The sequence below is a fragment of the Ambystoma mexicanum genome, chromosome 4q, assembly GCF_040938575.1.
Source record: "Ambystoma mexicanum isolate Mex_15411 chromosome 4q, UKY_AmexF1_1, whole genome shotgun sequence".
NCBI lineage: Eukaryota > Metazoa > Chordata > Amphibia > Caudata > Ambystomatidae > Ambystoma > Ambystoma mexicanum.
In genome coordinates this window covers 416000661-416025050 of record NC_090928.1, presented here as the reverse complement: position 1 = coordinate 416025050, position 24390 = coordinate 416000661, and the positions used below count along the sequence as shown (strand labels likewise).

Sequence of the window (24390 nt, the reverse complement as noted above, 5' to 3'; positions counted from 1 at the left end):
CTTTGACGACAATGAACAATTTTCTTGTGAGAAAAGATGTAAACACATTTCATGACAGACATTACTTAGCCAGTAAAAGTGTTTCTAGTGCTACTATCTGTTTAGAGTGACATTCTGCCATCTAGTAGTTGGTCCGGAGCATTAAATGTTTATTGCAACAGTATTACTAAATTAGGAATCAACAGGGGCGTCCCTGTCACTCTAGGCAATGCTCCTCTGTGCCTACAGCCTAAGATTGGTTATTTTCTGTCAATGTGTTGGACTAAGAGCAGCTGGTGCTAAAACAAAAGGTTTTGTGTCATGCCTGCATGGTGGGGATGAATGGGCGCATGCAACTCTAAAAAGATATAATCACTAGACAACTACTGGATAAGAAACGTCAGACTTCAGGGACTGGTGAATCAGTTTAGTCTCACATGCTTTGTATAAATTAGCAAGCAGTGCTGTGTATGGTAGTAGGCAAGCAGAAGGCTTAACAGAAAATGTACTAAGAACGACTTAACCCACCTGCAAATAATATTATAATAATTAGTTTTTTATATAGCGCTTCAGATAGGACATATTTACATACATTACTATTATTACCCACTCGAAATTGGTACTCATTTATCGACCTCTGAAGGATGAAAGGCTGAGTTGGCCCTGCCAGGATTCAAACCTGTGACCTGTCATGCAGCACACTGGCGAGGAATGCAAGTGTTGGAAAATGTTTCTGCAGGAGAGTGCCCTTGGGAACACTGTGAGTGTTTGTGAACGCATGTTTGTAACACTCCTGAATGCAACAAACAATCCATCTGGCAAAGCTCAATTTATTGAATTAGTTTACCTTCTTGACATATGGCAAAAGAAATAAAGAATTCACTAGCTTTACCTAGTTGTTATGTTCTGTCCATGTGTAGCGCATTAATGCTCTAGGCATATCTAATTTGTGCAAGGATCTACAGATTTTACTGTTTGAGGAAAAAAGCTAGTAGTTCAATGGAGCAGTCGACAGGAAATTTGGATTTGAGCTATTCAAATCTTTTCACCACCTACATTCACATTTCATGTGAACCACCAGCACATTAAACTACCTGCTTTTTGCCAAAAGCCGTCTATTGAAGGAACCTGCAATACACTTACTGTCAGGAGATGCACAGGGCTGCCTAGGTACATTTGGGGGCTGCTTTGCCGATATAAAGGAACCGCCAAACACATACAGCAGGAGGGCCAACAAGACGGAAGAACAGACAAGGTACATAGCAACAATGAAACAGGAAGAAAAGGCAGACTGTAATGGTGGACAAGAAGGGATGGAAACCATGTACTGGACAAACAATGAGGAATCCCACTAGGGGTTTAAACAGGTCGTACTTTTGACTGCCTACAGATATAAGGGAAGCTCAATGTCTCTGTGTAAGTTGCTCTAACAGATACCACTATGCAAGCCTGAGGTAAAGTGGCAGGAAGAGTGGCTTCTGAGTCTGGACCCTAAGGCACAAGCAAGAAGTGTGCATACACGAGATAAGCCTACGTGGGTCCAGCCAGAACATAGGGCGAATGCCTTCTGTGGGTACAGCACACAAAGCACGGTTACATGAAATACACTACAGACAACAGTTTGGACGGAAATAGGTTTCAAACTAGTCACAAAGGAATAGACAGAGGCACTGATACGGACACCTTAGAACACTTAACAGACATTAATAGACAAAAGGGGAACACGAATTTACAACAGGAACTAGGAATGTAGAAAACTGTAACATGGAACTAGTGCAAAGTAACAGAGGCAAGGGACTGGTACGTGGTAATGGAGGCAAGGGACTGGAACAAGGCAACATACAAAGGACTGTTACAAGGTAACAGAGGCAAGGGAATAGTTAGAAGGTAACAGGGGCAAAAGAGTAGGAGAATGTAACAAAGCCAGGGGACCGGTAGAAGGTAACAAGAGGCAGGGTACTGGTACAAGGTAACTGAATAGAGGTAATAATCCAGGCTGGCAAACTGGACTGGAAACACACAAACTATTAATGGCAAGGCTGTTGAATACAGGATTAAAACTAAGGCAAAAAGTGCAAAGAGAAGAAAGGAAAACAGAGTCTAATTAGGTGGGGTAAAGCTTGAGACTAAATATACCTGAAAGAGCAAGGGAGCAGAGAAGGCTTGAATGGAAACAGTGAAAGTAACAGAGGATAGAAGCTGCAGGGACACACGACAATAGGTAGGGGATGCAGGAAATCAACACAATAAACTGGGGTTAATTGCTGCAGGGCCACAGCACACAGGGGATAAGAAAGCACAATGGCTGCAGGCAGAGAGTTGGGGCTGAGCTTGTAAGGCAGAGCTGAACGAATTGGAGCAATACAGCAGAAGAGCAGGAAAGAGTCATAGGCAAAGCACACACCAGAATGGTGAGCAAGGCAGAGCAGGGTTCCATGTGATTTCACCTTAGAAAATGACTGGGGTAATTTACTTCCAAGTGATTACTTTGTAATGTTACTTTGATTTTTTAAATTTTTAAATTGGGGGGTTCCCTCCTCCATGCCCCCTCTTCCCTTTCACTAGTGCCCCTAGCCAAAACCACTCCGCACCCCCTTTTTATCCCTTAACGCACAACTACATATATATTTCAAAGTAATCACTTCGAAGTAAATTACTTTGCAGTAATTACCATCGCTGAAACCACGCGATACCCAGAGAGCGAGTCTAAATGGGTTGCAGTGACACAAGGTTCAGAATTCAATGTATGAACTGGAGTTTGAGGCTGTGGCAGCAATAAGGAAAGCCAGGGTGGAGCTGTATGATTGGGCTGCACACAAGCAGTATGTTTGATTAATGGAAATCCCTGGCATGGACTTTGGGAGAGGATCCAGTGCTGACAAACTCCAGAGGTTTTTGTATAAAAAATAAATTCTAGGTGCAGAGAGGCATTGTGGGGCACTGCACAAGTAGGATAGGGATAGAGTGGCAGGAAAGCCCGTCCACACCTACTTTTACTTTAAAAGTAAACCAAATGTAATACTCCGATCCGACCACTAGATGGTAGAATATATAAAACATGCAAGATTTCAAGCCCCAGAAACAAGTATTCCACAAGATAAATCAATTAGGATTATTGTCAGTTTTCAAAAGAAATACACAGGGCAGATATGCATAAACAGTCTTCATTGTGTGGGGCACCTGTATGACATTAAAAGAAAACATGTTCCAATTTAATGGTAAACTGTACCAGCAGATATCAGACTGAAGGGGCCACGGGGTCCCTACTGTTGACAATGTTCATGTGGAATCATTTGAGAATGCTCATTTTTGATGAATCTTGTATCACATTCTTACAATTAGATCTTGGCATTGTCTCTATTTGTTTGAGCTGTAGGTAATTAGTCTAGTTACCCATTCTTGCGTCACGAAGTGTCAACAGGGCTATTGAATACTGGACTTGTCGTGATATATTGCAGGATTTCAAATGTGGTCATTAACCAAGAGTTTCTGTCGCCCCCTATCAATCTTTACACCAAACCTCTTCTTCCATCGGATGGTCGTTTGTAACAAAGTGTTGAATGTAGCGCAATCTTATCTTACTTGTAACCAAACATAACATAAGCGTACCGTCTCTTTCTTTTCCTATAAATTGCAAAACCGACAACTGTTTGTAGGAGAAAGGCCTCTAATGGCCCGGATCTCATTCGTCTCCAAGAAGCTTTTATCTATTGTGACGAAGTCCCTTGCTTTGTTTTGAGGACATCTCGCAGGGTTCCTAAGGGGGCATTGGTGCCTCCCTGAGCTAGTGGATGGGACCAAGCCTGATTTGCATATGTTCTTTTCCCTTTCTGAAAATGGCGTGGCAGGCGAAAAACGATGGTCTGGAGGGTTGCCCACAGCAACTGCCAGAGGTTTAAGATTAATTATAAACCTTCCAGCCATCACCTGTTTGTTTTTGCTTTGTCACCCAGAGTGGGACGGGTATGCCCAGACGTGGGTCCCGTGCCTACTGGGCCTGGCGACCCAAGCTACTCCTCACTGATGATGTCCAATGTGACCTAGCAGTTCGGGCTGGACTGCGCCTTTGGGGGTGGGACCAAGCTTGATTTGCATATGATCCTTCCCTTTTCTGTAATGGCTTGGCAGGCTAAGAACGATTTAATTTATTTATTGTATAAGTTGATAGCAGCCACACCCAGAGGTATCACTGAGCTAGAAAATGGTAGAGCACAGGAGTTACAGTATATGTTCCAGGCAATACACTTCCGGTTGGGTGGTTACAGTGAGAAGGCAAATGTAAGTTTCAGACAGTACATTTCTGGTGAGGTCATACAGTAGGTTCAGGACTAGTTATTAAACAAAGCAGTTTTTACTTTTGTACGAAAGAGAATGTAGGAGGGTTCTTCTTGGATAAAGGGTGGTAGGGAATTCCATAGGGTGGGAGCAATAACGGTGAAACTGTAGCCACCAGCTCTCTTTCTGTTGAATCTGGGGTTGGTAAGTGAGGCAGAGGAGGAGGAGTGCAAGCTGCGCAAGTTGTTTTTTTTGTGATGTGGCGGCTGAGGTATTGAGGTGCAGTATTGTGAAGACAACGATGAGTAATGGACATGATTTTGAATTCAATACCCACCTTAACTGGGAGCCAGTGCGTTTCACGTCTCACTAGTGAGAAGTGATTTGATTGTTTCAGGTCCCAAACTGCCCTTATGGCATTATTTCAGATCAGGTGTAGTTTGTTGAGCTTTTTCAGCGAAGTTCCAGCAAGGATAGCATTGCAATAACCAAGCTGACTTCCAATGAGGATGAGGCAGTTGCTGGTGGTAAGGAATTTTCTGGAGGGGTTGAGTTTGGTAGAGTAGGCAGCGGACGAGGCGACCCTCGTGAAATGTTTCTGCAGGTTTAGCTCCGAGTCAAGATAAACTCTGCGTTTTGACGTGGGTAGATACGGGGGTGATGTTCTCATCTATGCAGAAAGAGGCAAAAGGAGGATCACAGTGTTTTACGGGATGCGGGCAGCCAATGATGAAGAGATCAGTTTTGTCATCATTCAGACAAAGATGGTGTGTAGCCATCCAAGCCTGGATGATGCTGTAGGTATGTTTAATGTTGGCCAAGTCGAGTTTGTGATTACCAGTGAGTTTGAGGAGGAACTGCATGTCATCAGCAAAAATTGTTTATGGGATATTGAAGCTGTCCAGATGGTCAAAAAGAGGCTTGGTGTGCATATTGTACGGAGTCAGTGAGAGACAGGATCCTTGTAGGACACCATAGGAGACGGCGATAAGGTCAGCTGCTTCTGCCCCCGCGAAGACCCTGGAAGATCGGCCGGTCAGGAAGGACTTGATCCAGTTGGCCGCTTCGGGGGAGAGGTTGAAGGTGGCAGTGAGGTGGTGGCATAAGAACATGTGGTCAACGAGATCGAAGGCCGCCGAGAGGTCAAGTAGGAGGAGTATGGCGAGCTCCCCCACATCGCGGATGTGATCATGCTAATTCTTTAGGTCGGAGAGGGCTGATTCTGTGCTGTGTTTGGGTCTGAACCCTGATTGGCGAGTGCCCAGTAGATGGTCTGGAGGGTTGCCCAGAGCATTGCCAGAGGTTTAAGATTGATTCTAAACCTTCCTGCCATCACCTCTTTGTTTTTGCTCTCCTTACCAGTGGGCAGGAAACCACCAACAAAATGCTACTGGCCTTTTAGATGAAAGACATTGTTCTATGTGTAAATGTCCCCAGAAAAGTATAGTCATGTGAAAACATAGCCAGCAAAAAGTCGTTTTAAAAAATGTAGTCATTTAATACAATCAATGCAGAGTGTGAAAATGTTGCCAGTAATAAGGTCAGCAAAACATTTATCTTTAAAGAAAGTTAAAAGGCTGTAACCCTAACAATGACACCAACCTTTAATAAAAACCTTTACTATCTCCTAACTCTTCCTAATACCCTGAATTCGGACAGAACACTCACCCTTCAGCGCGATAAAGCATTTTATTTGCATGTTACTCAATACAAAATCAATGGAAAATTAACAGTCAACCTAACTCCAACCCCTTCACCAGCTCGCCACAAATGACATTAGCCTTTCCGTAGCCCAAACCCTTGTTCTAATCCTAACCTTAGCCTTACCCTAACTGCGGCACATTTACCCATATGCTTACTTTGCTGTAACCGCTAGGTTTATCCTAGCCCCTATCCTATCCTATGCCAACATCACCAGTCATCCCCAACTTCCCTATGCCGTTCTTTAACACTTACCCAAACCATTACACTTACCATTACCCCTAACCTAACACCCTGATACAATCTACTCTAACGACTAACCAAACCCCAACATCACCAGCCCTGCAGCAACCACCCTGACCTTAACTCTTACCCTAATTCTAAGCAAAATCGTTACTCTTTCCCTAACCCCTATCCTAACTCTAAACCAGGCAATCACAAGTCCACAAAACCTTCCTAACCCCAACAATTACCTTATCAGCACTACATTTTTGGCTACTCTTAAGCTGCATTTCTTTTTTTTTTTTAAACTTTATTTATCGAGTTTTGAATAAGGTTTTACAACTCGTTAAACAAAACAACAAAACCAAACCCCCCCTCCCAATCTTTCCCCCTTCCACCGCCCCACCCACCCACCTCCCCCCAGACAACGAGCTTCCACTGCACCAATCACCAGTCAATTTAAGGGTAAGAGAAAACTTAACACAACTATTGCAGGTCCAACAGTCTCAGGCGCTGCAGGCACCAAATCACCCTAAAGTCATCTTTAAGGAATTCCAACAGCTCGCCCCAGTCCGCCGCGAAGCTCTGGAGCTTGTGAGAGAGGTATCTGTCGCCCATTCCAGAGCCACTATTTCCCACATCTTTCGAAGCCAGTCCTGGGAAGCAGGGATCTCAGGGCTCTTCCGTTTCCGTGCTATTAACATTATCGCAGCCAGAACCAGTATCGCCTTTGCTTTCCCCCCCCCTCTAGGCTCACCCACCATTTCTTTTGCCCGGAGGCCCAGTAGGATATGTAATGGAGGTCTATCATCGCCCGGGCAAAAAACCAAATCTTGCACTACCCGTAGCTCCCCCCAGAAAGGTGCAATCTTCGGGCACGACCACCAAACGTGCTCGGCGGTGCCCACCATGCCGCACCCCCTCCAGCACCTCTCCGAGACCTCGGGATACATCTTATGGAGTTGCGCGGGGGTATAGTGCCATCCGTACAGTACCATATACCAAGTTTCTTGTAATTGGGAAGCCTTAGCCATTTTAGGAATCTTTCTCCATAAATCCTCCCACTCCGAAGATCCAATCTCTCTCCCCAACAAACGCTCCCACTCCCTCATAAAGGGCCACCTAGTGTCCGCAGTTACACTGCACAAGAGTTTATAAATATTAGAGAGCAGGCCTTTCGAGCCATCATTAGTGAGGAGGAATCTCTGAAAAGCCGTCGTGTCTTGGGTGGCCGCCTTTTTAACCTCCGGGTGCATCACCCAGTGCCGAATTTGCGCGTACCGCAATCGCTCAGTCTCCTGGATGGCAAATTCCTTCTTACACTCTTGAAAAGACAGTACTGCCCCCCCTCGGAACATATCTGCCAATTTCCTGCAACCCCCTCCTGCCACCGCACAAAGGCCCCCCTCTCCAAGCCCGGGGTGAAGTCCCCATTCCCAAAAATAGGGGTGAAAGGCGATGGGAAAGTAGTAAGGCACCCCGATCGCACTAAACTGTCCCAGGTGTCCACTAGAAGCTTGGTAATGGCGCTCTCATAAAGATGCCGTGGCCTGAGCGGTTTGGGAAGCCATACATTTTCTGCTAGACTACGATGGGCAACGGCCCTGTCCATCCTCACCCAGAGTTTATCCGCCGAACTCTCTGCTCCCATCAGCCATTCTCTAATGACACAAAGCTGTGCGGTTTCGTAGTATCTCCGAAAATTTGGCAATGCAAGGCCCCCCTCGTTCTTGGGCGCCGTCAAGATCTTAAAGGCCACCCTAGCCCTTCTCCCTTCCCAGATGAACCCTTTGGTGAGCAAGTCTAATTCCCTAAAGAAAGTTGCTGGGACAGGCAGCGGGGCAGCCTGAAATAGGTACAGAAGCCTGGGTAACGTGACCATCTTCACTGCGGCTATCCGCCCAACTCAAGAGACCCTGAGATCCCTCCACTTTTGATAGTCCTTTTTTACTGCTTTGAGGAGTGGGGGAAAATTGGCCGCATACCACCCTGCTAAGTTAGCTGTGATTTTCACCCCCAAATATCTGATCCCTCCCGGACTCCACTTTAATTGCAACTCCTCCTTTAGCCTGTCCCGTTTCTCAGCCTTTAGTGTCAGGTTTAACACTTCCGACTTGTTCATATTGATCTTCAACCCCGATGCCTCACCAAAAAACACCAGCAGGGACACACTCGCTGCAAGCGATTCCCTTGGGGCCGTCAACGCCAACAGCATATCGTCCGCAAATGCCACGACCTTCTGCTGTTCTCCCCCAAAAGGTATGCCCTGAATAGCCCTCGTCTTCCTGATTGCCTGAAGAAGAGGTTCCAGATAGATCGCATATAGCATTGGGGAGAGGGGACAGCCTTGCTTCGTCCCTCGCCGCAGAACAATTCGCCTGGAGACCCTCCCATTAACCATAACCCTGATGCTGGGGTCTTGATAGCTAGCTCGCAACATCCTCATGAAATCCCCCCCGAAGCCCATCCTCTCCATCACTCGGAACAGAAAAGACCACTCTACGCGGTCGAAAGCCTTTTCCGCGTCTAATGCCACCAAGACTGCGGGAGTGTTCGTCTTCTGGGCCTTTTCGACTATGTGAGCCACTCGCCTGATGTTATCCGACGTCTGTCTACCCCTAATGAACCCTGTTTGGTCGGGGTGGATCAAGCTCGGGAGGACAGACTCGAGACGGTTCGCTAGAATCTTGGTATACAACTTCGCGTCGACATTCATCAACGCAATTGGGCGATAAGAGGATCTGTCCTCCGGATTCTTATTTGATTTAAGAAGAAGGGTGACCTTCACCTCCTCCAATGTAGAGAGATCCTACCCGTTCGTCTAAAAGAATTAAACAGAGATGACAAGTGCGGGGCCAGCTGCAAACTAAACAGCTTATAAAATGCAGCGGTAAAACCGTTGGGCCAGGAGCCTTGTGCACGGGGAGGGCCCTGATTACCCTAGCCACTTCCTCAGCCGAGATTTCTTGATGGAGGGCTTCCCGTGTGTTCTTGCTAATTTCCCCCAATTCCACCTTACTTAGGAACTCTTCCTGAGATGCACTCTGGGGGTCCTGGGAGGCGTACAATGCATCATAGTATTCTGCAAAAGCCTCCTGAATGTCCTCTTGCCTAGTAATCTGAGCGCCAGATTCTGATTTCAGCGCTGAGATTGCATTCCTTGCCCTACTACCCCTTAATAGATGCGCTAATAGAGCATTCGGCTTGTTGGCTTTCGTGTAAAATTTTTGTCTCGCAGCCAGGAGGGCGCCCTCAGCTTTTTTAGTGCGCAGGAGTTCCAATTGACCCACCGCCTTTCTATAATCCCTCATTGCCACCCGAGAGGGGACTTCACCCGCTGCCTGCCTCGCCACCTCCACCTCAGCTTCCAGCTGCGTTTCTAAGGATTTCAATAATTTTGCCCGATGTGCCTCTGCTGCAATCAGTTCCCCCCTAATGGTAGCTTTAAAAGCATCCCACCTAATTCCCTCCCCTGTATCCTCCTTCCCATTGATATCGAAGAATAACTTGATTTTTCCCTCGATATCCCCCCTGACCTCCGGGTGTCATGGTCTCTGCTTCCAAAAGGTCAGGGTTTTCCCAACTCCCTTGGAAGCAGATCCATAACCCAGGTTCCGAGTGCCAACCAGTCCCAATTGGGACCTTTTGGACCCAGTCCTGGCGCCAGTGGCACTAGGCTCATAAACGTGCCCAGTCCCAGCGCTGGAAGCGCCGGGCTCATAATGCTTGGGTGGACTTACCTGCAGCAGACCATGCTGCTTACTTGCCTGCCAGTTGAGTCTCTGATCCTCTTCTGTTTGGAACTACTTTTCCTGTTGGGTGGGGCTGGAGCCACTCCCTAGATTCAGAACACTGGAACTCTTCTGGAAGGCAGGAACTCTTTTCTTACCAGGAACTCTTTTCTTACTTAGGCGTGGCTGTGGAAGGAGACACCTAAGCACTACAGGAGGCTATTTAAACCACACCCGGTGGATGAATCTTGCTTTGCGTTATTCTGCACCCTCTGCAGCAGAACGCTCATCGTGTCTTCTGCATCCGGTCCTGGGCCTAAGGAAAAAGGCTTACCATCCTGAATCCAGTCTTCAGCAACTCCTATAAAGGCAAGAAAGAACAGGTTAGCATTCCGGCATCTGAAAGGCAAAGGCTTACCTACTCTTCGTGCGCTCCGGAGGTCTTCACACTGCATTCCGGCATCTGAAAGACAAAAGCTTACCAACTCTTCGCACGCTCCGGAGGCCGTCGGCGCTGCATCCCGCATCTGAAAGACAAAACAAGGTGCGTTTAAAGACATTGGGGAACGTTAATACTCACGTGCCATTACTCCTTTCCACATCTAACCCAGTGGGTTTCCCGGCACCCTGCAGCCTCTCCGAACTTGTACCTGCAAAATAAAAGACAGTTAGAGCGCATCGTGAAGCTGGCAACAAGCGCTTACTTACGTGCTTCCAGGCGCTTCTATTCATCACACGGGCTCCATCTTCAACTCACTTCAGCCCGTCATCCGCCATCGCCGGAACCCTGCAAAACAAGAGACATCATTATTAAAGACTTTAAAGACATTTCAGTTACTCGAAACTTACCGTTCGTGCAGTAAACGACGGACAGCAGTCCTCTGAAGTCAAGAGGGCTGCGCTACCTATCCAGTGAAGAAACTGGTTACAGCACCCTGCCCCGAGGCAGATGGAGAGCTCGGCATTCACTTACCTAAGGTGAGAGCGTTAACCTGTGGGGGTCTACAGGAGAGGAGAAGAGGAAAGAGATAGGGACACCCCAATAACCCCAGTTCATTAACCCCGTAATTTCTATCTGCAGACATCTTCTCTGCACGTCAGGCATACAGGGCACAGAGGTCCAGCCCAAAGAGCCAACCGGGTGCTGCACATCACCTTTGAAGATACGGTAGTCGCCCAGTCAAGACCGGCGCCTCTGCGAGAATCAGGTGAGCGTTACAGAACGCAAAGCCTACCGCAAAACTCTCGCCCAGGCGCTATGGAAACCTCGGATACTGATCACCTAGCCCGGTTACTTGGGGAACTAAGGGCAGAAGTGCGTGCAGCTCGTCAGGAAACAAACGCTCTAAGAAGGGAACTAATTATTTCCAAGGAGAGAACAGATGATCTTGCTAGACAATTGCTTCAGTCACAAGCCGGACAGACCCCGCTACCCACATCAGGGGCAAATCTTCCTTCAACATCCTCTATGAATCCAGTACAGATCAACCTACCTGGGAATGTACCTCTGGCTCTGCCCGAACGATTTTCTGGTGACCCAAAGAGGTTTGCGGTATTTATCAATCAGTGCCGGTTGCACTTCTTATGCCGGCCAGCAGCCTTTCCAACTGATCAAGCTAAAGTAGCTTTTGTACTTTCGTACCTTAGTGGCAATGCGGCAGACTGGTCGATCCCTCTAGTTAATCAAGATGATCCGGTTCTCCATGATTTTCAAGCCTTTCAGCTTAGTATGGAAAAACTGTTTGCAAGACATGCACAGGGGCAGGCCTTGGACAATGAGCTTCTTTCGTTGCGACAGGGTAATCAAGACCTTTTGACTTATATTGCATCTTTCAATAGACTAATAGTGGAAACTCAATGGCCTGAGGACAAAAGGATTACGCTGTTTTATAGAGGTCTACGTGGAGAGCTCAAAGACGTTTTAGCCCAAGTAGTGAATCCCCCACAAGACTGTTCGGATTATATAGACTTGGTCGTTCAAATAGATCACAGACTGCAGAACAGGAAGGCCGATCGTTCCAAGTTTGATGCTCGAGTATTTTCCAAACCGCCAACTCCATCCAAAGGAGTAGACTCCGGGGAACCCATGCAAATAGGGGGTCTGAAAGGTCCTCTAACACAAAGGGAGCGGGAAAGGAGAAAACAGTTGCAATTATGCCTATATTGCGGAAACTCAGGGCACTTTCTTCGAGACTGTCTGGTGAAACCTGCCAAGAAGGCAGTAGGAGCTGCAGTTACCACAGTTACAAACTCTGAGCAGGGAAACGACCTCGCCCAACAAGAATAGAGGTCCTCTTGCCGAGCGTGAAAACCAGTTCCGTGACCTCGCATTTCGTGATACCTATGGTCCTCATTAGCCCTGATAATCCGGATCGATTACATGCAATTGAAGCTTACGTCGACAGCGGTGCCATCGGCAATTATGTGGATCATGAAATGGTTTTGAGGATGAATCTAACTCTTTGTCCCAAGGCTGTAAAGGACGTCATTACTACGGTGGATGGTACGGAGATAGCCTCCGGGCCAGTAACGCATACCACTCAAGAGGTGACGCTAGTAAGTCAAGATGGACACCATGAGAAGATCGTGTTCGATGTGATCAAGGCCCCTCAGTTCCAGATTATTCTAGGAATACCTTGGTTAGAGAAACACAATCCTTTGATCGATTGGCGAGCAAGAACGGTCCAGTTTCCAGAATGTTTCTCTACTTGTCACCCTCCACCTGGTGTTGCACTGGCAGCAATTTCTTCAGAGACTCCCCAGTTACCTCCCGAATACCTAGAATACCAAGATGTTTTCCGGAAGGAGCAGGCCAACTCTCTACCTCCTCATAGGTCTTATGACTGCCAGATAGACCTGATACCTGGATCTACTCCTCCTTGTAGTAGAATTTATGCCCTCACCGAGCCTGAGAACCTTCACCTTCGACAATACCTGGATCAATACCTGGCAAATGGGTTTATTCGTCCTTCCAAGTCCCCTGCCTCCTCAGCTTTGTTCTTCGTTCCAAAAAAGGAAGGAGACCTTAGAACTTGTATCGATTATCGCTCCCTGAACCAGATCACCGTTAAGAATAGATATCTGTTACCTTTGATCCCTGAACTCCTGGACCAAGTCAGAAAAGCATGCATATATACAAAGCTGGATCTTGGAGGAGCTTACCACTTGGTACGAGTAAAAGAGGGCGATGAATGGAAGACGGCCTTCCGCACCAAGTATGGGCTATTTGAATATCAGGTCATGCCCTTCGGACTTTGCAATGCCCCAGCCGCCTTTCAATATTTTATGAACGATGTCCTCAGAGAGCTCATAGATGTGTGTGTTGTTGTTTACATCGACGACATTCTCGTTTATTCTTCATCGGAATCTGAACATCGGAAACACGTGAAAATGGTCCTCGAAAGATTGCGTCAACACAAACTTTTCGCTAAGTTGGAAAAATGTGTTTTCAACGTGACTGAAGTTGAATTCTTGGGATTCATATTATCACCTGGCGGAGTGCGTATGGATTCAAAGAAGGTCGATGCAGTTCTCAAATGGCCATCACCATCCTCCGTAAAAGGTGTGCAAAGCATGTTAGGCTTCGCTAACTTTTACCGCAGGTTTATCCCCGAGTTCTCTCGAATAGTCCAGCCCATCACTGCCTTGTTAAAGAAAAACAAACGTTTTGAATGGTCTACCGAGGCGGAACAAGCTTTCCAGGATTTGAAGACTAAATTTATCTCTGCACCAATCTTAAAACACCCTCGCCCCGAACTCCCCTACATCGTGGAAACTGATGCTTCAAGCCTTGCCATGGGGGCAGTTCTATCACAAAAGGACCCGGTAACCAATCAGTTGCATCCCGTGGCATTTTGGTCCCGCAAATTCTCGCCTCCTGAAGTCAATTACACGATTACTGACAAGGAACTTCTGGCTATCAAGTCTGCCTTTAAGGCTTGGCGGCATTATCTGCTGGGGGCCCGACACACAGTTACTGTGATTACGGATCACCGAAACCTGCAATATTTGAAAACCGCAAAAGCCCAATCCTCTAGACAACTCCGTTGGGCATTATTCTTTGCCGAGTTTGACTTCATAATTACCTATCGACCTGGTACAAAGAACGGTAAAGCCGATGCCCTTTCTCGGATGGGAGTGGAAGAACACTTGATCAACCCTAAACCTGTACCAATCATTCCGGAACAAAGAATTCTGGGTGTAATCGCCACAGAATCCGTAGAGGAAGTTAAGGATAAAGCCAGGCAACTTGTAACTCCAGCAGACATACAGAATTGGCATCTGCAGGGAAAGGACTTTGCAGTAAAGGACAATTTATTGTATTTCCAAGAACGATTATACCTACCCAGCACAGATTTACAGAAAAAAGTAATCTCTTGTTATCACGACTCTTTAATGGAAGGTCATCCCGGTATAGCCAAGACCTCAGAAAAGATCAAGCGCTACTTCTGGTGGCCGTCTTGGAAAAAAGATATCAGAGACTTTATAATGTCCTGTGGAGTATGCGCCCAAAACAAGAGTCAAAAGGAAAGACCAGCAGGCCTCTTACGCCCTATTGACATCCCACCTCGCCCTTGGCATACGCTTTCTATGGACTTCATCACCGATCAACCTCCATGCTCCGGATACAATACGATTCTAGTAATCGTGGACTTATTCTCCAAGATGGCGCATTTCATTCCGCTCAAAGGCTTGCCAACAGCAGCAACTCTGGCCCGAGAATTTCTCGAAAACATCGTCCGACTGCACGGTTTTCCTTCGGTTCTAATTTCGGATTGAGGTAGTCAATTTATTTCTCATTTTTGGCGAAGTTGCTGTCGGTCGGCTCAAATTGATGTGAAACTATCGACCAGTCACCACCCTCAGACCGACGGACAAACCGAGAGGACCAATCAAACTCTGGAACAGTATTTACGCTGCATGCTGCAACAAACTGAAAAAACTTGGAAAGATATCCTTTGGATAGCCGAGTATGCCTACAATAACTCTGTCCATTCGGGAACTGGGAAAACCCCGTTTTTTCTTTTGTACGGCAGTCACCCTCGAACCTCGGAGTTGGATCCCCTCCAAGATCTTGAAACACCAGCAGTAGACTACCTGCATTCTACAATCACCCAAGCCTTTAAGGAAGCTGTTTCTCACCTTCAAAGGGCTAAAGAACAATACAAGAAAGGAGCAGATCAACATCGGAAGGAAGCCCCTCACTACCAAGTAGGGGATCAAGTCTGGTTATCCACCAAATATCTCTCTCTAAAAGGGCCACGCACATTCAACCCAAGATACCTTGGTCCCTATTCCATCACTACCATAGTAAACCCAGTAGCGGTCAAGTTGGACTTGCCCCCGCACATGAAGATACATCCGGTCTTCCACGTCTCTCTATTAAAACCAGTGCAACCTCAAACCCGACTAACCAAATCTCCAAAACCTATCCTAGTTGATGGAGAACTCGAGTTTGAAGTCAAAAGCATTCTGGACTCCAAGATCTCCAAATCTAAACTATTCTACCTAATTGACTGGAAAGGCTACGGCCCCCAAGAGAGATCCTGGGAACCTGCTGAATATGTCCACGCTCCTCGCCTAATCAAAAGATTTCACCGAACATTTCCTGACAAGCCAAAACCCCCGGAGAAGCCCGGTTTGGGAGGGGCCTTGAGGGGGGGTACTGTCATGGTCTCTGCTTCCAAAAGGTCAGGGTTTTCCCAACTCCCTTGGAAGCAGATCCATAACCCAGGTTCCGAGTACCAACCAGTCCCAATTGGGACCTTTTGGACCCAGTCCTGGCGCCAGTGGCACCAGGCTCATAAATGTGCCCAGTCCCAGCGCTGGAAGCGCCGGGCTCATAATGCTTGGGTGGACTTACCTGCAGCAGACCATGCTGCTTACTTGCCTGCCAGTTGAGTCTCTGATCCTCTTCTGTTTGGAACTACTTTTCCTGTTGGGTGGGGCTGGAGCCACTCCCTAGATTCAGAACACTGGAACTCTTCTGGAAGGCAGGAACTCTTTTCTTACCAGGAACTCTTTTCTTACTTAGGCGTGGCTGTGGAAGGAGACACCTAAGCACTACAGGAGGCTATTTAAACCACACCCAGTGGATGAATCTTGCTTTGCGTTATTCTGCACCCTCTGCAGCAGAACGCTCATCGTGTCTTCTGCATCCGGTCCTGGGCCTAAGGAAAAAGGCTTACCATCCTGAATCCAGTCTTCAGCAACTCCTATAAAGACAAGAAAGAACAGGTTAGCATTCCGGCATCTGAAAGGCAAAGGCTTACCTACTCTTCGTGCGCTCCGGAGGTCTTCACACTGCATTCCGGCATCTGAAAGACAAAAGCTTACCAACTCTTTGCACGCTCCGGAGGCCGTCGGCGCTGCATCCCGCATCTGAAAGACAAAACAAGGTGCGTTTAAAGACATTGGGGAACTTTAATACTCACGTGCCATTACTCCTTTCCACATCTAACCCAGTGGGTTTCCCGGCACCCTGCAGCCGCTCCGAACTTGTACCTGCAAAATAAAAGACAGTTAGAGCGCATCGTGAAGCTGGCAACAAGCGCTTACTTACGTGCTTCCAGGCGCTTCTATTCATCACACGGGCTCCATCTTCAACTCACTTCAGCCCGTCATCCGCCATCGCCGGAACCCTGCAAAACAAGAGACATCATTATTAAAGACTTTAAAGACATTTGAGTTACTCGAAACTTACCGTTCGTGCAGTAAACGACGGACAGCAGTCCTCTGAAGTCAAGAGGCCTGCGCTACCTATCCAGTGAAGAAACTGGTTACAGCACCCTGCCCCGAGGCAGATGGAGAGCTCGGCATTCACTTACCTAAGGTGAGAGCGTTAACCTGTGGGGGTCTACAGGAGAGGAGAAGAGGAAAGAGATAGGGACACCCCAATAACCCCAGTTCATTAACCCCGTAATTTCTATCTGCAGACATCTTCTCTGCACGTCAGGCATACAGGGCACAGAGGTCCAGCCCAAAGAGCCAACCGGGTGCTGCACATCACCTTTGAAGATACGGTAGTCGCCCAGTCAAGACCGGCGCCTCTGCGAGAATCAGGTGAGCGTTACACCGGGTCCCTCACTGTGGCTTCAGAAAATTTCCACCCCCACAGGCCCTTTGCCCTCCGACCTAAGTCCAGCACCATAGAGACCGTTCTATGGTCCGCTATTCCCAACGGTCCAGTCTGTACTTCACGAATACTACCCACCAGGCCAGCCGACACCCATAGATAGTCGATTCTGGACTGCGATCCATGCACCCGTGATAGGAAGGTATAACCTTCCTCCTCTCCCTTGCACTCCCTCCACACATCCCACAGGCCCATCCGTACTATCCTGTCCCTTATCCTCGCGGACATCACCGCTCCTCCCTGTAAGCCCGCTGGCGATCCCTGTCCTTCCCCCTATCCCAAGCGATATTAAGGTCGCCCAGGAGGATAATCTGACCCCATGTCTCATCCTCCAACACCTGCAAAATACGGTACAAGAATTGTTCCTGACCCGAAGTGGGTCCATTCACTACCGCAATCGTGTATTGGGCCTCTTGACACCTCCCCCTCACTATTAAGTACCTCGCTTCCTTATCCCTAATCACACCACAGACACTGAATTCCACTGTGTTTCGAATGGCCAGGGCTACCCCCCTTGCTTTGGTAGGGCCTGATGCATGGAGGATCTGATCAAAGCCGCGTAGCTTACGACTACGTTGGTCTCTAAGAAGCAAGTGTGTTTCCTGGAGCCCCAGGATATCTGGCCTCTCCTTCTGCGTGAAATGCTCCAACTTCTTCCTTTTGAGAGGGGTATTTAACCCTCTCACGTTATGCGTTAACCACTTAAGAGAGCCCCACACACTGTGCGGGCACTGAGCCCGATGACCGCCAGCTCCCCTTCCCCTCCGCTAGTAGCTCGTTGCCCTTCCCCCCCACCCCCCTGAAACCTCCCCAGCCCCCCCCTGAAGGATAACTCCTTCCCGCACAACCCCTCCTCCTACCAGAGGCATCTCGCCCTTCTTTCTTCTTTATTCCAACATGGCTGCTCCACCTACAACCCCACTGCTTTCACCCACCTTTTAGAGGCCCACCACCCCTATCTCTGACCACAGCACCAAGGGAGTCGATCACTCGAGAACCCCGTCATCTCCAGATTTCCCCGGGCCCAATGAGACCTTATCCTTAGGATCTTTCCTCCGTTTATCCCTTACAGTTGCCCATTCCCAGGGCCTGGGTCTAGATCTGTCAGCCATGCTTCTTGGACTCGAGCTTGAGGGTACATCTTCTAATTCCACGCGCAAAAGATCCGCCCCCTCTTGCAATGATGTAATGCGCCTCTGGGTACCCTCCCATTCGAAAAGCAAACCAAAGGGAAAAGTCTATTTGTAGCGTATCGCTTTCCCGTTCAATATCTTCAGTAGCGGGCTCATCTGCCTCCTCTTCAGGAGCGTACTGCTCGCCAATTCCTGAAATAGCGCTATCTGTTGATCCTCGAACATGATGGGTTCTTTTAATCGTGCTACTTTGAGGACCGCTTCCTTCTGAGAGTACCTTGCGAAGGCCGCCAGAACGTCCCTCGGCCTTGCAGACTGACCCTTGGGCGGATGCCCCGTCCTGTGCACTCGGTCCAACTCGATCTTTCCAGGTTCGCATCCGCCCAAGATTTCTGCGAAAATGCCTTGGAGCACCCCTTTCAAGTTCTTGTCTTGTACCGACTCCAGCAACATTTTCACTCTAATATTGATTCTGCGGGAACGATTTTCTAAATCTTCCATCTGAATTTCTACATTTCTAGTGGCAATGTCCAGCCTTTCAATCGCCTCACTATTCGCTGTAGAGTCCTTGTCCACCTCCTGGAGGCCTCTCTCCAAAGTGTCCGTCCTTTCGCCAAGTTGACACAGATCTTGCTTCATTTCTCCTAGGGCCTCATTAAGATCTGCTTGCATTAATTGGAATTGCTCCTGGAAGGTTTTGGTTAGGTTGCTCTGCAAGGCTTGCAGCTCCCCAAGGAATTCTCTCCTATGCAGTATTGCCGTGTACTCTGTCGCCCCCTGGGGGGGCCCTCCCCCTCCAACCCACCGGGGGTTCCGTTTCCATCCTTGGGGGCCTGTGCCTGCCACAGTCCATGGAGGGTGCCATAATTATCACCTGGGGCAGGAGGCGGCCCGTTCCCCTTCCCTTTGGCTTTCACGGACATTCTGCACACCTCCCCGCTTTCCGCGCGCTCGTTGCTGCCTCAGTCTGTGCTCTCCGCAATCAGCACTCCCCGCGGCGGGAGATCGCCTTACCACCTCCGCCTGCACCACATGCCTGGATCTCTCCTGGAGCCCCCTTAGGTCCTTAGCCACTGGTCCAGCACGGCAAGCTGCCACCGCCCCCCGTTCTCCTCAGGGGCAAAAAGCGATGTAACTGTACCCCCTTTGCCACTTCAAAGGCCCTTCAACCCAGACCGCGTTAGCAAGCCCTGCTCCGGGGCACCCAACACCCAGTGGGCCAGTCCTCTCCTGAGGGGCAAATCCCAATGCGTATATAGCCGTGGGGGGGGGGGGCCAATGCCCTTGCTCCTGCGTCAATTCGCCCCTCCACGGGCCTGCAGGCAGGAGATCCCCCCTCTTCCTACCTTCACTTGCCGATCAGCCTATTGCTCCAAGCACAGCAGAGTAGCTGATATGCAGGGTTCCCGGGTCTCCGATGCTCTCCTCTGCCTGCCGAGGCCCTCTGGACCTTGTTTCTTTATTTCCAGCGCCTTCCCGGGTGCCCTTTGGTCAGGCTCCCTCGTCGCCGCAGTTCCGGCTCCAGCCAGGCCCCTGCCTTCTTCAGGACCAGCGGCAGCGCGCGATCCACACCAGCTTACTCCGCCCCCGGTCGGGCCCTCCTCCGCAGCCCTCGGGGCCAGCCCTCTTCAGCAGGGCGACTCACCGCGTCCCCCGGGCGGGCCGCGGCACGCCCCGGCCGCGCCTCCGCAAGTCTCCCCGCCGTCCACCGGGGAGACACCGATCCTTCTGGAGCTGATCCACGCTCCCCTCACACGGCCACTGGAGCCGAGCAGGGCCCCGCCTACCAGGAGAGGCCGATCTCCGTCGGGCGTCTCTGGAGCCTCGGCTGCCTTCCCGCCTGCCGGCTTCTGCTTTCCCGCGGTCTCCCCGCACCGGCCAAGCACCTCCAAATATTGCACCCGCGGGTCCCCGCGGTCCCGGACTGCCCGTTCCTCGGCTAGTGCTGGGGTGGTGGGCACCTGCTGCAAACGGGTTCGGGGAGCGCCGTCGGCACGTCTACACAGTGCCGGCGGCCATCTTGGAATCTTAAGCTGCATTTCTGACTACTTTTTGCTTGGCAACATTTTCACTGCAGAGGTATTTTCAACACAACTTATTCACCGACTACATTTTTGCTGGCAACATTTTCACTGGCTACCAAAGTATCTGGGAAGGATCAAGGGTTCCCCAACCATTTACCGGTGTCCCTCAAGGAGACATAGTAGGTGAAGAAACACAAAGATCATTATCACAGTATTCCCGCAGTTTGGACTTCGGATACATTAACAACCCAAAGGGAAGCAGACAAGGTTTCACTCTCCAATTCGAAAACCCACACAGGAAACAACGCACAATGCTCCATTCCAAGATGGGGAAGCAGCTTTACAAGCCACGGTCGGCATGCGAATAAAGAAAATCCTCCATTAAGTGATAACAAATCCACTGCAATCAAGACCATACTCAGGTGGAAACATTCGAAGCCCAACCTTGGAAGAGATAGCAAAATGCTACATAAACTCAAGGGGAATGGCAATCTCCGGCTGCTTGGAGTATGTCATGAGAGTTTGGAGTGAACTAGAACTTCAGGAGAGAGCTGGGAAAGGGAATCAGGAGGGAGAAAGGAAGGAGTGGAGGTGTCCAAAGGAGACAAGAGGGGGAAAAGTAGGTGTAGCAAAGCTGAGCATCAGAAGGCAGGGGAGAATATAAAAAAGTGGCAGCAGATGCACATCAGGTGATCAGGGAGAGCATAAGGAGGTGTCAGGAAGAGGGTAATGAGCGGTGGAAGGGAATCAGCAAAATGAGGCTGGGAAACAGAATGAAGTATCTAGGACTAGAAAGTTTAGAAGCAATCACATTTGGAAGGCACAAGAGGGCACCGATCATCCAAGGCAGGGCTGCGGGAGCAAGGCACCGGATTTCAAGCAATCAAGCGAAGAGTGGGAAGAAGAACGGGTATGTGGCATGGTGTGAAAGAGAGCCAGTACCAGAGGAGAGTTGATAAAAAGAGGGTAGGGATCAGGGCCCTGGGAACAAAGCTGATAAAACCCTTGGGAGCACCTTTGTAGAAGCTGGAGCCCTTGAAGCAAGGCATCAGCTCTTTTTAAAGCTCATTGCAAAGATGCAGGAATATCCAACTATCCCTCAAGTGTGACCAGAGGTGACCGCACCCAATTGGGAGATAATCCAGAGGACAGGTTTTTTTGTTGGATCAAATACTGGTGTGAGACTATATGCCGCTGAGTTACCCTGAACCCTTGTGTCCTTTTCGAAGGAGACTTTTGAATTGATACAACTGGGGAAGAAAGAGTATGCTAAACACAGGTGTCACAAATTCAGTTGCAAGCTACTTGCCAGCCATACAAAAAGTAACTCTACACCTCAACAACATACATGCACACAGCACACCATTTCTTACTTGTCAAGAGTCAAATATCATTAGCCAAAGGCTAGTGGCAAGTGCACATTTTGCACTCTGCAGCACTCTTTGATTTGTAAAAGCACTGAAGTTCAAGGGACATTTGAACTGATATCACTTAGAAAGACTAGCTCTGCTCAGACCTCGCCTTAACTGAGCCATCAAATCTTATGAACTCTGGAATGAGACCCGGAACTAGACCAAGAAGCAGTTTTGTTTGTTTCTGTGGTGTTCTTAGATGGGAGCAAGCAGTACAAATCCAGAGGATAATCTACATTTCAAGAGAAGGGAAAATAGGTGGATGATCTGCCCACAATTATATTATTTTGATAATCAGTGAATACTGAGAATAAAATGTGTGAAATTCAAACCAAAGTGTGTTCTAGCCTGTTGATCAGTGTCCATAGTATTACACTAGAAAGAAAACTATTAGTTGGAGGATATATACGGATGATATCGTCATACTCTGGCCGGACAACGAAGACTGGGTTAAGTCATTAAATACATGGATGAACAATCAAAGTCAACATCTAAAATGTACATGTACACATGAAAAGCACAAGATCAGCTTTCTGGATTCAATGGCGATATTCCATGATAATGTAAGGTTCATAGTAAAACCATATACTAAGGTAAGTGATAGAAACTTGTTGCTGCAATATAAGTCTTTCTAGCAAAAATCATTGAAGGGTCCATTACTCCAATGGCCAGATTTTGTTCCTAAATAGCACGAGCCCAGGAAATAAGACTTCAAAAAAAGGTTGAGATCGTAAGTGGCAAACTCCACCTTTGCAAATATCCAAAACAGTTCATTGGAATACCCAAAGAGCCTTAATCATCAGTGTGGTATTATTGGAATGAAACACCACAGGACAGCAGGGCAACAATGTAAGCATATTTGCTATGATGTCAAACTGCAGGAATAAAATTGTCCAAAAAGAAAGAATAACCAGTATTGGCTTTCAAAAGAAGTGCCAATATTCACAATTGTATAATCTGGAGGGATGCAAGACATACGATAAGGCCATTGGCCCAACCAACTTTTACACAGAGGTGGAACCTGGCCAAAGGGGTGGGCATTCCGCATTGCAGTCAGTGCAGTGTCTGTGCCTTTGCCTATAGGTCTGCAGAGATTGTTATTGGCCTACATTGTTCTTGGCAGCAGATGCGGTTTTACCAATTGTAAGTCTACCATGCAAGTTTATTGCATCTCCTGCCTGAGAGGTGTACGTTATAGTGGTAAAACCATTTGCAATAAAAATTAGAATAAGCATATTTAACCGCAGAAGCTGCATTAGAAATAAGGTAGCTTCAGCACATGTGGTCACCCGTTTTACAGAGGCTGGCCATACACCTGATGACATACAGTGGACTATGGTATAACACATCGACACTATGTGGAAAAGCATTTACCTAAAAAGGAAAAGAGACTGATGTTTAGTTTGGGCTTTTAGGTGTCGCTTTCAACACCTATAAGCTGAAGCTATTGCATTGGAGTGCAGATAGGGAGGAACGAGGGTGGACTGGGAACCAAAAGAGGCCCTGTCTTGAACGACATATGGGTGGGGGCAGAGACTGTAGGTGTTGTTTGGTTATGTGTCCACCTATGGCCTGCCTATGGCCATGGTAATCCCTAAGGACATTCCCACCCATTCCTGCCTCTACCTGCCCAAAACACCTCCTTATGTTAACTCTCTGAGCTTGCTTTAATCAAGCCCTTACATCAGACTTTACATTCAAAGTGCATGCCAGTGTTTGTTCAAAGCAGTCTTCTGAGTTAATAAGGCATAAGGGTTTATGTTTAAGTAATGCTTTCTAGAACAACCTTGCAAATCTGCTACTTGGCACTAGCATTGTGAGGAAACCATATAGGGCATTTATGTAACTTATGGGGTGTGTACTAGTAGCTTTGGCTGCTCTACAGCAACATGCAGATGAATGTTAAACTGTCACTTCGAACAGTGTGGGGTGTTATGTAATGTTACTGGGATTTACTATAGCGCAGCATTTCAAATTTACATGGCATCATTGGTGGAAAATTCAGGGCACAGTTTTTTATTTTAAAGAGGAGATGTGTCTCCCTAGCACCAAAGGCTGGAACGAGAGCCTGTGGAGCCGGGCACCTCAACGCAGACTCGTGCTAGAGTGCACTTGCTTGTAATTATCTGGTTCCTGTTTGTTTTGCGCTGCATTTGTCATCTGTACGTATGCATAACAAAGGCAGACCCCACACTGCCTACAACTGGCTTCTCAATATTTACCTGAATTCAAGAAAACAAAACTAAATAAAATGAGTAAACTGTTTAAAAAGGTAGATTTTATCTGTTGAAATGCAGATTTAATGTCATCAGGAATAACAGCAAACTGCATCCTCTGGATTAAGAATCATTACAAACAGGGGCTACCCTGCAGGCTTCTTTGGAGTGTCTTTAAATATATTTGGTAGCAGCCAGTTTGCAGGGATCTCAAGTTTTCAGGCATAAGGTGTTCAGCTAGCTTTGTTTATAAAGTTTACAACACTTTGCATTCCAGTACTTATAGTCCCATAAAAGGAAACGAACACTACAAGTAGATTATTACACTGTAGCAGAATAGTAACATGTTCTACTGAAAAATCAAGTGAATTAATCACTTTGGCTGAGTACACACCCATGAGACTGGTATTACGTTGCTGTGTGTTCCTGTGCTCCCATGACACTTGTGCTCCCATGACACTTCTAGAGGTATTGTACAATCCTTATGCTAATTTGTCACCCCTCTTATTAGTTTTGGCTATTAGTAGTGCGTGAGCAACACCTATAAACTGAAATTATGGCA

The 24390-nt window shown here is 47.8% G+C and overlaps 1 protein-coding gene across 1 annotated transcript in view; it reads right to left on the bottom strand.

Moving 5' to 3' along the window:
* The window catches only part of COG2 (component of oligomeric golgi complex 2), a 1367578-nt gene that overhangs the window by 927201 nt on the left and 415987 nt on the right, over nucleotides 1-24390 (bottom strand). The gene's annotated exons all lie outside the window — the stretch shown is intronic.